General features: G+C 43.1%; 1 protein-coding gene across 1 annotated transcript in view; it reads right to left on the bottom strand.

The window, feature by feature from the left end:
• IL31RA (interleukin 31 receptor A) overlaps positions 1–5,311 on the bottom strand; it is a 35,199-nt gene extending 29,888 nt beyond the window's left edge. The window contains exon 1 of the mRNA XM_069777468.1: positions 4,998–5,311. The gene's annotated coding sequence lies outside the window, so the exon portion shown is untranslated. The remainder of the gene's footprint in view (positions 1–4,997) is intronic.
• Between the last annotated feature and the right edge of the window lie 7,674 nt (positions 5,312–12,985).

The following is a 12,985-nucleotide window of genomic DNA, read 5'->3' as shown; positions in this document are numbered from 1 at the left end:
GATTTCTTGCAGGAAGGGGCAATCTCAATGAAGGTCTCATTAAATACATAAAAAATTGTGTAACACAGTTGATGAAACAAGGCTTTCTCAATACCAAAACCTCTGGTTTTCCATTTTAATTTTGAAATTCAAGTTGCTTGGAAGAGCTATGGTTTAAAAGTTTAAAGGAGTCAGAGGAACAATTACGCAAAGTAACTTTTCCCCATACTCTACTTAGGACTACTTCTTAACCACCCTTCTCCCCCATTTTGGGACAGGAAAGCTTTTTCCATTCAGATCCAATTCAAAGATTATTTTTAACTACACAAACACATACTTCGCATGCAGTGCAGCTGTTACACCGTGAATAAAGAACCTGGTACATATATAAATGGAAAGGCAGTATGCCTTTAGCCTGTATAAAACATGCCCAGTCATCTTCAATAATTTCTAATATCTTTGCTGGAACCTGGCAGGGCATCCTTTCCTATTAAGTCTGACACTCTCCTAACAACTAGAAAGAAGCTGAATAGCCACTGCTGTCTTTTATTTAGTCTTTAGTAGCAATTGCTACAGCTCTGCCATGCCAGCTACCATACAGAGAGACATGCCTTGCCCTACACAAAATCAGCCAATGCTGAATGCCAGAAGCCTGAGGCTGCACGTGGCCCCACTGGGCCAACTGAGTGTGATGTTACACACAGATGCAATTGGAAAAGCCATAACCATCAGTTTTCAGAACTCCAAGATTCAAATCCATCAGCATTTACACAAATCCTAGAGGGAAAGAGAACACTTCAGGCAAACGATCCAAATACGAACTTCAGACTCCTTCCTAGATAACAGGGTGTAGAAGCATCAGCTTCCAGGATTGGTCAGGATTCCACCAAGGACAAGTACCAGTGAGCATCAGAAGAAGAAACCAGAGATTTCTCTACATCGGTCAGAGAAAAGAATGACATGTAAACATACTGGAGGAAGCAGTAAATGTAAGGGACACCTAATGGCTTTTCCGAAATCCCTATAAATCATGCACTGACAAGCTCATCCATGGGAAAAATGCCAGACACTGCAGTGAAAGATCCTGAGCACACTGGTTCCATGACCCACAGTCCTTAACTCAGCTAAAAATAGTCAGCTGAACCTCAGACCAGGGAGAATAAGATCTTCAACATTTAAATAGAATTTGATTTAAACAGGACTTAGGTGCATTTTCTTTTGAAAAATAAACCTATTTAAATTTGAAATTATGACAGCTTACCTTACAACATAATGCTGCCATAACCTACTAAAATCACATAAATTAAATAAATTCAAACAATACATACTTGTTGAGAAAACAGAAACCACTAAGCTTATAGACACATCCAAAGGAGCAGCGTGGAGCAGAGTCCCTTGAAATGCTGTGCCAACTTTTGACCACAGAAACTTGTTCTAAAAATGCCATAGTGGGGAAAAAAAAAAAAAAAAACAAAGGCTGTATTCACCAAGTTCAATGACTTGTTAATTTAAAAGCTGCAAATCAGATGGGAACTGAAAAAGCAGGAAAGCAGTTTTCCTCTTTCAGTCTCTAAATCAAAAAAATAGGCACCAAAGGATAAGATACTGTTGTTCTAAAATCCTGAAGGACCCAGTGACCCGGAAAGGTCAGTTCAGGTAATAACTGCTGATAACAGTTATGTTGTTTAGTATAGCCTAGAGTTACACACTCAAAACATGCTTTGATAAACCCTGTCATTATAGAATAATATTTAACAGCATACTGAATATGTTTTAATATAAACCACTGTACATTGGAATTTAAATACAGTTTTTACCTAAATGCAGCTTGACACTAACACAGAAAAATAATTAATCTATATCTAGTAAATATAATGTATTATTCTCTGAACAAGCATAAGAAATTAGCCTCTAAGTAATCTTAAGGTATAAAATGCTCAGCTAGATACAAAGGCTGCAAAACAAATATTTGTTTGCTAATTTATATATTATATCCCATCACAAAAACTTATTTTTTAGGGAAAAAGCTTAAAGCTACAAACACAAAACAAGATTTAATTTCTTCATTTTTACATATTGGTCCCATTTTTCATTTTAACTACATGGTTATATCTGATCTTATAATGCTTATTAAAAGAAAGGCCAGGCCATCAATACCACTAGAACTGAGTATTGGTGATACTACCAGAGAGAACTGCAGCTCTCATAGCAGCATTATCATTCCTTGTTCTTTTTTTCACTGAGAATGAAAAAACAGACAAGCTAGGGCTTAAACAGGCTTCATGTACAGGTCTGGTCTTGGAGCTTTCTTCTTCGGCTCAGTGTTGGAGGGACTACAAATTCTGTTTTGGATACAAGGGTCTACTTTGAGAGATGATTTTGTGTCAGATGTTTTCAGTTAGGAAGACATTATTAGATAGGATGGTTGCCTTTGTGCCCCTTCCTTGAGCACAGTCACTCAAACAAAGGTGGAGAACAAGATGCCGCTGCCATGATAAGCAACTAGGTGAGAAAAACGGATGGGCAGGGCAGGAAAATCCATGCATTGAGCTTTAAAGAAACACAGAACTCTCATCAAGAGAGGGTGGCCAGATCCAAATCTCTTCCAGTTGCCAGATTTGGGTGGTTTTAACCTGAAGTTTGTACAGCACACACACCTGTCAGAAAATCAGAAGGAAGATTTTCTGTACTTCTTCAGAGCATTAGCCCACCTTGTCCAGTCTTGCCTCTTAAACCAAGACCAATTCCAGAGTAAAACACACGTCAACTTGAATAACGTTAGCAAACTGTGTTTCACAAGAAAGCAAATAAAAACCTCCCCGGACTGTTCAGAGAATCAGCTACAGCCCCAAACCCAGTATGTAACTATAATCCCTGTCCTACTGCAGTGCTTCAAGTTTTACAAGAATGCAGAGAACAATGCAGGTAATCCTGTGCTCTCACAGACGCAAGAAGAAATGAGAACAAAATGAGTGCAAACCCTCACTTGCTTACTTTAGCACTCAGAAAAGATGACTGTGATCCTGCAGCTTACCTGTATGCATCATATAGCATTCTGAAAAAGACTTAGTCATATATTCTAGAAAACATTAGAAACTCAGGCTCATTACAAGCTCAGCTGACAGTGAGTTTTGCACTTATATGACTATTGCATCACTTATTCTTGTTTTTAGGAGTTATTTTGGACTATAGACAATACCTACACAGCATTTCATCTCGTATGTTTTTTCACAGTGATTAAGAAGCTTGCTTACACTCCACTATCAAATATCCTTTCTCCATATTCATCGCAACCTTATATAAACATAGAGCATACATTAAGTCCTCCAAAAAAGGTTTGTTCTCCATTTCCTTTGGTTGTTACCTTTTTACATTCTCTTTTGAAGGTTCCCTAGTATTTCACACGCCTCCTGAAGTGCAGACACAATATCTAAATAGTGAGAGCTAGATTTACTGAAGTGAGCTACAGCCTCCATGGCATTAATGCAGTGAAAGTATAACATGACAGGGAAGCCTCTGTACAGCTAACCTTCACCTACTCCTTACCACCTTTCACTGCTGGGTGCTAAATACCTCATGTACCTTGTTACAGGAACATAAGATCACTACCAGCCACTTACCTGCTATTCCTATTACTGTACATCTAAGCAGAATGTCAGCCCTTTCTTTCCCCCAACAGAGGACACAGTTATCTAAAATGGTCTTTATGTTACTACTTTCCAAGAGTTTTTGTCCTGTTGAGCATCCTCTGTATTGTTTGATACCAAATGTATTTAACTTGCTGTTGACCTGCATAGACAATTGCTGTATCACCCTGTTAATTCAGATCATCTCATAAAGATTAAATATCCTGTTTTTCTTTTGTTTACTACCCCTACTGTAAACTTTACTAACAATATTTTTACATTGTTAAAATTTTATATAGTTAAAACTGCTAGCTGAAACATGGCACGGTGGCGTGAAACCAGGCTCCATGGAACCTACTAAAACCAGCTACATTTTGAGATCTCCCAGTACAGCGTTTTTTAATTGAAAGTGTTCCTTACAAGCACCAAATAATGCAAAAAAATACCAGACTTACATGATTATTACAGAAAAGTCAAGACCTTTAACATTCAATACTGCAACCTCTCTGATATAAACCTAAAGCATTTTTCCCTTTTACCCCTTGAGACCTGTTTTGTTACTGATTAGCCTCTATCCCACAAAAAAATCTGAACTGACCATTCCTTCTTTTGCCCAATACGTGAAGTTTTCTTCAAGCACAAAAACATTCTCTTGCCCGGTGTCTTAATTCACAGATAAAGGCTAGTTAGACTTCAACTATTTTAGACAATCATCTTCAAAAGGCAACACACAGTCCATTACAGATGAGAAGTTCAGTGCAGCTTCCCCAATTTAAGCATGAGTGCGCGTAGGTGATACTCATGATGCACGTGTGCACAAACACAATACAGAACTATTTTCTCCCAGGAGGCAGAAACTGTGCAAGCGCAGAAGCAGCATGGGGCCAATATATTTAAACCTGACAGGCCACTTTGAAAAAATTTGAGCAAATACAAACAATTTAAGCAGCCAGCAGCTAGGAAAGCACTTTTACTGCCTTTGAGGACTCCATATACTGCAAACGTTTTGAGAACTAACTCTTGTCATTGTACAAAGAAAACCACAGCCAAGCATCTGTATCATACTCTTCCCAAAAAGAGACAAAGGCAATCAGCTAAATAGGAAGTTTCAATTCTTACTGTCTCATGGACTTGAAAGAAAGAAACCGAAAGGAGCTGCTTGGCCCGGAGAGACATAGAAGCATGCACTGCCTGGAGCCTAGGAAGAACATCTGGAGGGATGGGAATGCAAGCACGCTTCACCGCCGGTGAAGATCCACCCCAGTAACGCTCGGGGAAGAATTTCACACTTTCCCACGCTCCACGTTAACAAAAACGAGCAGAGAGACCTCTCTGCTAAGAGAAAAAAAAAAAAAAAAAACAAACCCCAAAACCAAAAAGCTTTTCGCTTACCGGAGCTGCTGAACGGCCGTTTCGCCTAACAGTGACCTCTGCCTCGCCGCGACTGCGATGGGAGGTAACGAAATAGGAAGTTACCGGCCTCAGCGCAAGCAACGCTTTTTCCTGTAGTTCCGAGAGACCCACACCACCGCCCCGGCGCCCGGGACTCGCGGGGAGCGCCGTCAGACTCCGCCCGGCTCCAGCTGCCTCCGCACCGGCGCTGAGCCCGGCCGCCCGCGGGAAAGGCTGCCCGGCGACGGCGATGCCGCCGCGGCGCCTGCCGAGGGCGGATGCCCGGCCTCCCCCGCCTGCCGGGGGCGGGGAAAGGGCCGGGGGAGCGCGGCCGCACCTGCCGCCTCGGGGCCCCGCGCGGGACCGAGGGGCGAAGCCTCCAACGCGCCGCCGAGCCGAGCCGAGCCGAGCCGAGCCGGGCCGGGCCGAGCCGAGCCGAGCCGAGCCGCCGGCCCCCTTACCGCTCGCCGCCCGCCCTGCCCGGGGCCGCGGGGGGCTGAGGCGCGGCCGCCTGCCTCCTTCCTTCCCTCCCTCCCTCCCCGCCCACCGCCGTCCCGCTCCGTCCGGGAGGAGCGGGGCAGCGGGGGGCGCGGCGGCTGCCGTCCCCCGCGAAGGGACAGCCCGCCGCGGGGGCAGCTTCTCGCGTCCCGCCGTACCTTCAAGGAGCGCGGAGCAGCCGGCCGTGGAGCCATGGAGACAGCAGCATTTTGACGCCGGCGAGTCAGCTCGGCGACGCCTTTAAAATTGCCGAAACATGCACAGAGAAGCGAGCGGATGGGGTTAACAGCCGCCGCCGAGGAGCGCTCACACAGACGCACCTCATGCATCAGTGAGGGCATCGGCACGGCCAGAGAAACAGCTGAAGTTGCCGCCCCTTTTAAAGCTAACAAATGTATTCCAGTTAATGGCTTGGCTGCAGTTTTCTTCTACCAGCAACATGAAGAGGAAGAAAAGGAATGAGAATTAGAAGGAGTACTGCAATTAAGAGAGATGCTGTGAAGTTAGTCAGTGGAAGTCCAAAGTCCTCAGTAACGTGCCTCTCAGTAAGCACTGACGGTCCTTTCTGAGCAGACATTCTCCAAGAACAGATACTGCATTTAATATCTAGATCAATACACATGCCGTCCAGAGGTCTCGGTCCCAATTCAGGAAGATATTCGTAACAGACAGTAAATGTGCTTATCCCACATGAGCATCAGAGGCAAGACGAGCTGTAGATCTGGATACAGAGGTTTATTTTAAAACCAGTGACGCTTGAGCTGTCACCTTGATCAGTTACCTTGCCCACTGGCTCAGGCCTACCAGGCCGTCCCATCGGGGAGACGGCTGCTGGTCTGGGAAGGTTGTGCTGGCTCCCTGCTCCACAGCTGCTCGCTGTTACCAGCCAAGGTCCCGGGGTGCCCCAGTGCTTGTCTCCATGTATGTCTCCCACCTCTAGGATCTCTCCCCGCTTCCAAGATCTCTTTCCCCTCCCTAAGCCCCTGGCTTTCCCATGTGATAGGTCTATATTCAAAAGCATGAAGCACCACCTGTTCACCGGCTCATGCCTGTTCAGCGATGGGAAGATTCAGGAAATGCCCATTTTGTTTAGTCTGGCTGTTGCAAGGCATCACAAGCAGCCCACACAGCTGTAGCTAACTTTGTACTCAAGAGTTCAAAAGTTCAGCTTCAGACCCTCACCCTCCACATGCACCACAATTACTTGTGGCAATTACCTGTCAGATTCACAATTTAAGCTTTTTTTTGGCCTGCTACAACTACCTAATCCCATGTCTCCCTGCTGATCCCAGTCTGTGAATGAGCCAGCTGGCCAAGAGCAAAATCCCCCTAGCACAAGCCCTACGTCTCAGGCCAAGCTGTTGGTGGGCTGATGCCCAGCTTCACTGACTCCTTCCTACTGCCGCAACTTGTCCAGCTATTGTTTTTGCACGCCTCTTTCCCTCACAGCAGCCATTTGAACACACAAGCTCAGCACCCACTCCAACTTGCAGGGCACTCATTAGCCTTCACCCTCTTCAGTGAATCATCAGATTGAGCCAGGTAGCCTGTTGATTCCCTTTTTATTTTTTGAATGATGTTGCTATCTCCCCATCACCCATGGCCCCAGTATAAGGCTGCACTGTGAACTGCTCTGATGTCTCTAAATTCCCTCTGCTATTAGAAGTATTGTAACAGATTAGTATGTATACCAATATTTTGAAAACTTCCGTTTATTTTACTACTAGGTAACACATAAAGCAGAAATGTGATTCAACAGAAACAGACCCAAACTGTAACCTAAACTCTCCCTGACAAACCAGTTTGTTTTTGGTTTTTTTTCCTTTACTGAACATGAAAGGGCAGGACTAGGCTATTATTTTTTTTTAAACCATTTGGACCTGTGTTCTGGACTTGATCCAATAGTTGCCTGTGCTGACAGATTAATACCTTGACTTACTGAAAGATGGCTGCTCAATCTTTCAGAGTGATGAAAAGTTGCACCAGACCTAAGAAAACACTTAATCAAGTGCTTAACTTTTAAAAACCTTGAGTCATACTTCTGACTGCCTCAGGACTTCTTAACATGCTTAAATTAAAGCTCCCATAGTCTTCAATGTTTTGGTGTGGACTGGGCTGTAGCACTTAGAAGATTCCAGGATGCAGAGAGCACTTAATGAAAGTGGCAGTAACTGTTCCAGCTACCGCCACTTGTAATGGTTTAATAGTAAAGGGAAAAACATCTTACAAAAAGAAGTGATGCAATTTATCAAAAGTAATTTGCCACAGAAGACAGGAAACCTTTAGAGTATAACAGAAACCATGCCAGAAATGTGTTTTCATATCCACACCTGCAGATGCTTTTATCCCATTTGCACATGAATGCTCTGAAAGGATAAACTCTTCTGTCCTGAGGGTGGAAGGAAAAGTGAAGCTGCTATTCCTGAAACATAGGGGAAGAAAGTGTCTTCAAAAGGAAGACTCACTGCTGTCATTGCCCACTCCTCTCTACCAGTGTTCTTTTCACTGGTGATTCAGGGATGGCTGCTCTAGGGACTATTTGATCCCAGATGCTACTCCTCCTTGAACAGAGGCATTTGTGCTGTCCTTGTTGTCAGGATGACACCAGACACTGCAGAACTACTGCTAAAAATCTGACCATTGCACATTAATTTGTTACCTTACAGTAGCTCAGTTCTGGAAAGCATTTATCTTCTGTATTATGTATGACCACACCCTGTAAAGTTACTAATCACTGTATAATTATAGTGAGTCTGTATAAATTAACACTTTGGCACAGAACAGAGAGTTGTGTAGTTAAGTGGGAAAATAACATGTGTTTTCACTGACCAGTCTGCAAATTGACTTTGCAGCATTTAATCATGTAGTCTTGATGAAAGCAGGTTTGATGGAAAATATGTTCAGAATTTTTCTTCAAGAAGTGACAAAGTTGGTTTTAACCATGAAATAGTTGAAGACCTAGTGATATCTTAAGAAAAGTGGAGGGACACCCCCCACTCCCCCCAACAACTACTGAAAACATGAGACAGTAATATTTTCTAAAAATCATCCCCACAGAGGAAACCCTCAAGCATTTGGAACTGTAATTTCAAGGAGCACTTAAAAACTCTGCCACATTTTGAGCCACATGTGCATCTTCTTTTGATCCATTGTCCTGGTTTAACCCCAGCCAGCAATTAAGCACCACGCAGCCGCTCACTCACTCCCCCCCAATCCAGTGGGATGGGGGAGAAAAATCAGGAAAATAAGTAAAACTCCTGGGTTGAGATAAGAATGGTTTAATAGAACAGAAAAGAAGAAACTAATAATGAGAATGATAACACTAATAAAATGCCAACAGTAGTAATAAAAGGATTGGAATGTACAAATGATGCGCAGGGCAATTACCACCCGCCGACCGACACCCAGCCAGTCCCCAAGTGGCGAATCCCTGCCCCCCCCCCCCCCCTTCCCAGTTCCTAAACTAGATGGGACGTCCCATGGTATGGAATACACTGTTGGCCAGTTTGGGTCAGGTGCCCTGGCTGGGCATGAGAAGCTGAAAAATCCTTGACTCTAGTCTAAACACTACTGAGCAACAACTGAAAACATCAGTGTTATCAACATTCTTCACATACTGAACTCAAAACATAGCACTGTACCAGCTACTAGGAAGACAATTAACTCTATCCCAGCTGAAACCAGGACATCCATCCAACTGGGATGCAAAACTTGTAAAATCAAAGATACTCAAGTGCCAGAGTTCCACAAGAAAAGAACCAAACATTTCAAAATTTCAGGGACTACTTGGTCAGATTCTCATTCAAGGACAAAAAAAAAAAAAGCAAGGCACTTATACTTACATCTCACTTGTTCAGCCACTTCCGATCATTTTAAATAATTTGAAAGTTATATACCAAAAGGAGTTCTAAGCTAAAAACATCCTTGCCAGCCTAATCATCGGTGAACTGAAGGCAGAAATGAGTGAATCCGGCAGATCTGTATGAATGGGCAAAATAGTAACAACCAGGAAAAGCAAACTGGCCATGTTCACATTAACCATTTCACCAGCATCCTGAAAAGCTGTTGCTCTTTGCTGTTGGCAAGGAAGAAGTTAAGATGCACATGGCAGTGACATACGTTGAGAAGGTAGCATTGCCTGAGATACTCTGATAAATTTACTACCTTGCCTCACAAATGCCTAGCCAAAACAAGATCAAACCTAACTCTCCTCTAACTCCACCCTTTCCATCTATTCCCACTCTGCCTATGGCTCTCCAAGCCACACACTATCCCCAATCCTTATAGCAATACTTCTTTTCCTATCCTGCTACAAAGGCTTCAGTCAGATCTTGATCAGCCATCCTCTTGAACACCAGGCACTTTCCCCACATGTGATGCAAAGTATTGACTAATTCAAATACCAAAGCCTAACTTTATTTTCCTATAAACTTGTAATCATAGTGTAATTGCAAAAGGAAGCAGAAAAACATTGCATCTTTGGCTTCTAAATGAAAGACTCTTACATTGAGTTTTTTTGTTTATATTCTCAAGTCAACTTTAATGCTAATGTCAATATAGCCTGCAAAAGATCACCTGATTGAGGTTCAAATTTATTTTTACAGTAGTTCAAACATGCCGTGTTTTTTGTGGACAGGTTTTGTAGCTAAAAAAAAAAAAAAGGATTAACATAAAAGCAATTTATAACTTCATATTTTATTTTTATTTAACTATTTTAATTATTTTTATAGAAACATAGTTCTTAAATTTCTAGCTTACTTCCTTCTAGCTTATTTTACTTTTTGTCCTAGTTTCAGCTGGGATAGAGTTAACTGTCTTCCTAGTAGCTGGTATGGTGCTATGTTTTTATCTCAACCCATTGGTTTTGCTTCTTTTTCTGATTTTCCCCCCCATCCCACTGGGGGGGTGCGGAGTGAGTGAGCAGCTGCGTGGTGCTTAGTTGCTGGCTGGGGTTAAACCACGACACATTTCTAGCTACTGAAAGGACAGCAGCACATCTTTGAAAAAAGGCTTTCCTGATACATACAACAGCAAATAAAATTAATAGTTCATATTCACATTTGGAAATTCTAACTGCTTCAGAACCTACAGCTTCCTTGCACAGTAACATTAAAATTGCTCTGACTTCAGATCTGGCAGGTTAACATCATAGGACATGAGTAGCATGGTTTTAAAGTTACACTGCAAACTGCGCCACATTCTGACTGCTTTACAAGATCACCAAATACACGTAGGTGTGTAGCTATACTAATATAATAGAAACTGTCATTGTAAGAGGGGTTTTTTTTTTTCCTGTCAGCAGCAGGATAAAACTTCCTTCTGCATATGAAGATGCATTATCAGTTTATAAAAGGTACGATCCCACAGCAATGCAAGCCAGTAAAAGCTGGCATTGCCCCAGTCCCTCCTTTACCTCATCGACATTCCTGACTTGTCTTTTGCCAGTACTTGTGCTCACAAGACCCTGTATAAGCTAACTTGGTCCTACCATCACTTGTTAGGTTGTTTTTTTTCCTGGGCCAATGACCTGAACCACTTCATTCCCCTAAATGCAAAGAGGAGGAGCTGGGTACTGACTTTCATTCACGTAAGCCATTGTAGAAATACACACAAATAAAAGCCATGAGGGTCCTTTTATTCCCTACTGATTTAGCTTGTGCAGGGGTAAAATCCAGTGAAAATAGTCAGGTTCTGTTATCAATTTCTGAGTATACACAACTGTTTTTCAGTAAATAACTTGTCATCAGAAATCTACTAGCATCAACCTCCATGCAAGGCTGCATTTAAGGGGTGAAAAAAAACCTATGTCCTTCTTAAATTTCATTTTAGGATAACATAAAAATCCCATGACAGCAGCACCCTCAAAACCATGCTCTTAAATTACTGATTTATGACTACAACCTTCATTTCAATGCAATACATCAGGCAAGCTTATGACTACCTTATCACTGAATAAGCAACAATAACGTGCAACAACTGTCACTTTCATCTGACAGTTTTAGACGTAAACCTACAAACTGTCCAAACCTAAAAAAAGGGCTAAGAAATGTGCCACTGCTATGCTGCACAGTGAGCAACTGCCCCCATTTAATATACGCAGAAAGGTTTTAACGGCTAAGTGTAATTATTTGTGAATCTTCCTAATCTCTGTTCTAGACGGGATTTATTCCTCAAGAAAAGAATCAGGTGTTTTCCTAAGAAGGCCACAAAGCCGTTATCCATTTCAGAATAGAGAACTATGCAATACTTCCTTCCCGTCACATCTTCCTCCACAGTATTGCAACACCGTAACATCAGCTGTAACTGCAATCTGTTAAAATGCTTGGCAAAGAAGGGACACTTTATCCCCAGAGTGCTGCCTTTGGAGGTCTACTACAGAAATTTTTAAAATGTTTTCAGCCTATGGTAATTCAAACTTCCCAAACCTTTTACTACAATTACAAAGGCAGAGAAACATAATTAAACCCATTTGTACAAACAGACTAAGGGAATTACTGAAAATCCCACATGGCTTTAATAGCAGGACTACAAGATGCCGCTTCCTCTAATTTTCCCTGCAAAGACCACAGTGAGCAGAGGCTCCTGATGACGACCACAACCAGCATGAGTTACGCCTGACAGAGCCACTACACAGGGAGAGTCACAGTATAGTAACAACCACCTGTGTTGAAAACTAGTTTCTCACAAATGTACGTTTTAACGAAGACCAAAAAACCCAAAAAGGCTACGTAGCTGAGAACGGCTTATTGTACAGATATTCCTCTCTTCCGACACACACCACATTCGGCTTTGAAAAGATTCACGTTATTTCTGGAGCCAGCATCTTTCAAAGGCAATATGCCCAACAGCACTGCACTTCTCCAAATTAAAGGGTAGGAAGCACACCACCACACAGGCGATAGATACAAAACTTCCAAGAGCCAAACTATCCCCTTCAAAGGCAAATTATGTTAATTATCAGATTTGCAGACTCTTGAATCTCTGCTAAGCAAAGCTCATTGCTGAGCTGACCTTCAAAAGACAGCGGGGCCATTACTTCTCAGCTTTCCTACCTTAGAACTATGCAGCTCCTGCCACACCATACGCTATCCCGGGATGGGTGTACTCTGCAGCAGCAGGATTTGGGTATCCATGGGCTGCAGGGGTGAGGAGAGGCATGGGCTGCCCCGTGCCAGACACAGCCTGTGCCAGCCAGCCCCAGAGGCCCACCACAGGGCACAGCTGAGCCCCTCAGCTTACCTGGCAATGTCTCAAGGAAAATATGTTTAAGAAAGGGCAAAAACACCAGACAGGCAGAGGAAGAGGGAACAAAAAGGAGCAAGAAGCAGCACAGGGAACACCATAGCCAGAGGAGGAGCTCCATGGCACAGCAGGTGTTTCCTGCAGCACACAGACGACCTGGGCCACAGCAAGGGAAAGGTGGGAGAAGGAAGGAGCAGAGTGAGACCCCTACATACTGACCACAACTCCCCCCTCCGTTGTCCTCCCCA

Source organism: Haliaeetus albicilla, chromosome Z (assembly GCF_947461875.1).
Source record: "Haliaeetus albicilla chromosome Z, bHalAlb1.1, whole genome shotgun sequence".
Taxonomy (NCBI): Eukaryota; Metazoa; Chordata; class Aves; order Accipitriformes; family Accipitridae; genus Haliaeetus; species Haliaeetus albicilla.
The sequence above is the reverse complement of the archived record's forward strand: the minus strand, read 5'-3'. Positions and strand labels throughout refer to the sequence as shown.